General features: G+C 45.9%; 1 non-coding gene across 1 annotated transcript; it reads left to right on the forward strand.

The window, feature by feature from the left end:
• The first annotated feature begins 2,279 nt into the window (after window positions 1-2,279).
• LOC115872927 lies at window positions 2,280-2,443 on the forward strand. Its single transcript, XR_004048122.1, has one exon. It is a non-coding gene; the product is annotated as a U1 spliceosomal RNA (small nuclear RNA).
• The last annotated feature ends 2,424 nt before the right edge of the window (window positions 2,444-4,867 follow it).

The following is a 4,867-nucleotide window of genomic DNA, read 5'->3' on the forward strand; positions in this document are numbered from 1 at the left end:
CCCTCATCTTTCTTCAAAGAAATGGAAAAACTGATTACCAACCACATATGGAGAGGGAAGAAGACCCGAATTAGCAGAGAACTCCTCAAGAAGAAGGACACAGTGTGAGGGTTTGCTTTACCTGACTTTAGCACATATTATACAATCACAGTGGTCAAAACCACATGGTATTGGTATAATGACAGATACTCAGACCAATGGAAAAACCCAGAAATAAAATCATCAGCATACAGACAACTGATCTTGATAAGGGCCCCAAAAATATCAAATTGGAAGCAGATACCCTCTTCAATAAGTGGTGCTGGGAAAAAATGGATATCTACCTGCAGAAAAATGAAGCGAGACCCTCATCTCACTCCATGCACAAGAATAAACTGAAAGTGGATCACAGACTGAGAGGTAAAACCCAAAACTCTCAGGGACCAACCTGAGAACTTTGGTGTAGGAGATACATAGGCTATCAGAAATAGGGAAGGATACAAATACAGATGAGTCAAAAATTGACAAGTGGGATATACTGAAGATAAGACACCTGTTTACCTTGAAAGAATTCACCAAGAGGGTAATAAGAGAGCCCACGGCTGGGAAAACGTATTTAGCAATGACACATCAGACAAAGGCCTTATTACTAAAATCTACAATACTCTGCTAGCTTCCAAAAAGAAAAAAACTAATTTCCTACTGAGCAGGTGGGGAAAGGACCTGAACAGAAGTTTCACAAGGGCAGAAATCTGAATGGCTAATAAACATATGAGAAAATGTTCCCGACCATTAGCTATAAGGAAATGCAAATTAAAACAACAATGAGATACCACCTAACATCCTCAAAGATAGCCCAATTTTAAAAATCAGAAAGCAACACGTGTTAGAGGGCCTGTGGTGAGATAGGAACGTTCATCCACTGCTGGTGGACCTGTAGCTATGTACAGCCACTATGGAAATTGATTTGGCGATATCTGAAACAGATGGAAATTGATCTACCATACGACCCAGCAATACCCCTACTGGGCATATACCTAGAAGAGGCAAGAAACAAACCACAGCTAGACATCTGTGCTCCAATGTTCATCACGGCACAGTTCACAGTTGCAAGGAGTTGGAAACAACCCAAATTTCCATCAACAGACGAATGGATTAAAAAACTGTGGTACACAAAGGGAAAAGCTACTGTATACAAACATTGCTGGGGTGAGGTCCAGGTAGTATTGCAGGGGCCAGACCGAACCCAGGGATACATATGGTAGCCAACCAAAAAGGAGGAGGAGTGGGAGAACAGGGCACTAGCCCATCCAAGGGGAGGGTATTGTTTACATCTCCACAGGCAAAGTGAGACCAGACTTCAACCAATGCTCCAAAATGTGAATGTAACATACCAGCATAAAACAGGGAGCCAGTAGAGAGGTCTGAGGGGCTGGCGCCAACTACATGGACAGCCGCCCCTCAGAGGACAGCACTGAAGCTACAGCTCAGGGAGAGGGGCATGTCTGATTCAGAGCACACGGAGCAAATGAAGGGGGAAGAAGAGAGTGAAGCACATCCTGGCCCACCAACCCTTGAGGACGATAACCCTGCTCAGAGCAGCCAATGCAGAGAGAGGACCATAAGGCAGGCCCCACTAGGAGACACAACATCCTTCACTGACCCATAGCCCTACAGGAGACAACACTGGAGACAGAGTGGGAATTGCACCCGATCTGACCCCACCACACCGAGGCAAAAGACTAAGGGGCGTGAAACAGAACAGCAAAGTCAGCAGAGCAAGGAAGTCTGGAGGGAATACCAAAAATAGACTTTGGGGCCAGGGTGTGGCACCCCATCAGACTCAACCTAAGGGTCAACAAACAGACCTTGAATTATTTACAGACTTTTCTTTTTTTGTCACTGATTTTTGTTGTTGTTTTGTTTTCTTTTGTTGCTTTGTTTTGCTCTGTCTTGCTTTTGTGCATATTATTATCTCTGCAAGTCTATCTAGATAAGACAGGCAGGATAAACAATCTGGAGGAGAAAACAATGGTACCCACAGTTCTGGGGGAACATGGGAGAAGGGTAGGTGGGGGAAAGGAAGTGGTGTTAACAACCCCAGGGACAAGGGAACAAGTGATCCAAAATCGGTAACTGGGAGGGTGTAAGAGACCTGGTAGGGTTTGATCAAGGGCAACGTAGCCAAGAAGAATTACTGAAACTCAAATGAAGGCTGAGCATGATAGTGGGACAAGAGGAAAGTGCAAGAAATTAGAGGAAAGAACTAGGAGGCAAAGGGCATTTATAAAGGTCTAAATATACTTACCTGGCAGGGGAGATACCATGATCACGAAGGTGGTTTTCCCAGGGCGAGGCTCATCCATTGCACTCCGGATGTGCTGACCCCTGCGATTTCCCCAAATGTGGGAAACTCGACTGCATAATTTGTGGTAGTGGGAGACTGCGTTCGTGCTCTCCCCTGAAAAAAAATAAAATAAAATAAAGGTCTAAATAAAGTTATGTACATATATAAATATATATGAGGATGGGGAAATAGATCTATGTTCATATATTTATAGGTTTAGTATTAAGGTAGCAGATGGACATTGGGCTTCCACTCAAGTACTCCCTCAACGCAAGAACACTTTGTTCTATTAAACTGGCATCCCATGATGCTCACCTTCCCGGAACAATCACCGAAGACAAAGCAGGTGAATAAGCAAATGTGGTGAAGAAAGCTGATGGTATTGGCTATGAAAAGATACAGCATCTGGGGTCTTAAAGGCTTGAAGATAAACAAGCGGCCATCTATCTCAGAAGCAACAAAGCCCACATGGAAGAAGCACAGCAGCCTGTGTGATCACGAGGTGTCGAAGGGATCAGGTATCAGGCATCAAATAACAAAAAATCATATCATTGTGAATGAAGGGGAGTGTGGAATGGGGACCCAAAGCCCATCTGTAGGCAACTAGACATCCCCTTACTGAAGGGTTACGGGAAGGAGATGAGCCAGATGAAACATACAACTTTCCTCTAGTTCTTAAATGCTTCCTCCTCTCCCTCCCCACTATCATGATCCCAATTCTACCTTACAAATCCAGCTAGACGAGAGGATGCACACTGGTACAGATAAGAACTGGAAACACAGGGAATCCAGGACAGATGAACCCTTCAGGACCAGTGGTGAGAGTGGTGATACTGGGAGAGTGGAGGGAGAGTGGGGTGGAAAGGGAGACCTGATTACAAAGATCTACATATAAGCCCCTCCCTGGGGGATGGACAACAGAACAGTGGGTGAAGGAAGTCGGACAGTGTAAGACATGACAAAATAATAAAAATTTCTAAAATTATCAACGGTTCGTCAGGGAGGGGAAAAATGAGGAGCTGATACCAAGGGCGCAAGTAGAAAGCAAATGTTTTGAGAATGATGATGGCAACAAACGTATGAATGTGCTTGACACCATGGATGGATGGATGTATTGTGATAAAAGTTGCATGAGCCCCCAATAAAATGGTTTTTTTTAATAATAAAGAAACTAGAGCTGATACAGTCTATCCAATGTAATACTTTTCTAAATCAGTGTCCCAAATAACCACAGGAACAGGCCTAAAAACCAAGACACCAAGAACATAAATTTTTGTGGGTCTGTGATTAACCTTAGAATTGTCCCGGAGCATTTTGCATGTTGCTAAAGTACCACCAGCAAGTGTCTCTGCTTCCAGAGAACATAATGAGGTCCGTGTATCTCCCTCCACCTCAGAGGCTTGCTCCTGCCCGGCCCAGGATGGCTCCCCAGACCCGCCCTCTCTGTGACAGTAGGAAAATCTTATGTCAACTTGACGAGGTGTGAAAGCGTAGGGATCGTATTCAACCTGTCAATCAGGTCACTGTCGGAGGGCTCCTCCTTGGGGGTGGGGCCTCTCATAAGGCGGGCCCAGGGAACCTCCCCCTCTCTGCCACCAGCCCGGAAGTTGCTAAAACCCTGCCATGTTTCCACAGACCCTGGATTCACGTGACTCTGCACCCACTGGCAGGTGATCTCCCTGTAGTCTGTGCCCTTGCATGTGGCTCTGTGAGTCTGAAGAGGACTTATGGACTAGTGTCAGATTTACAGACTTGAATTGGACTGGGCTAGGATGCTTTCTTGTATATAACTACTTCTTGACATAAAGCTCTCTCTTATACATGTATGAGTGTCATTGGCCTAACACACGCTTCCCATCTCCTTTTACTAACAGATATGCATCCAGTGCTGAGAGATGGCCCTTCCCTTTGAGATCATGTCCTGAAGGGAGGAAGGTCAGGCAGCTATCAGTGTGGTGAAGGATGTTATGGAGTGATGGAGGGAGGGAAGGTGCTCCTGTGGACAGAGTGGCTGGAGAAGGTCTCTCACAGCAGGTGGCATTAGGTGATAAGGGTGCACAGGCCTTAGTTTAGTGAGTGAGGTCACCCGAGGCAAGAGATGGCTGATACAAAGTGTGCTTGGGTGGCTTATAGTCAGTCTGTTCAGGACTGGCAAGGCAGCCAGTGGCCCAGAGTGAATCACTGTCTATGGGGTTGGAGGCTATGGGAGTTACCTGGTTTATGAGTAGGGTGATATGGGGCGGAGGGGGCGGGGAGGGTGTTGTACTGGCTGCTATACCAATGAGTATGGAATCTAGTCTTAAAAGTTGGGGCTTGATTCTGTGTTTCAGGAAGTGGAGGTCAACTACAAAACAGCCCTTCCTGGAGAGAAAGCAGGTAAGAGTGAGAAATGCAATTCAGAAGACTGGAAGAAGCCAGAAGGGAGTGGAAGCGCTTATGCTGTGGTGACAAAAAATGCCAGGGAACAGAGCAACCGACCAGACTGTGCACATGACACCGAGAGGTAGGGTGCACCCCTGGATTGGGGAAGCCTGAGACTGT

This window comes from Echinops telfairi, unplaced genomic scaffold (assembly GCF_000313985.2).
Source record: "Echinops telfairi isolate 266 unplaced genomic scaffold, ASM31398v2 ScPeMD7_7458;HRSCAF=8496, whole genome shotgun sequence".
NCBI classification, from domain to species: domain Eukaryota; kingdom Metazoa; phylum Chordata; class Mammalia; order Afrosoricida; family Tenrecidae; genus Echinops; species Echinops telfairi.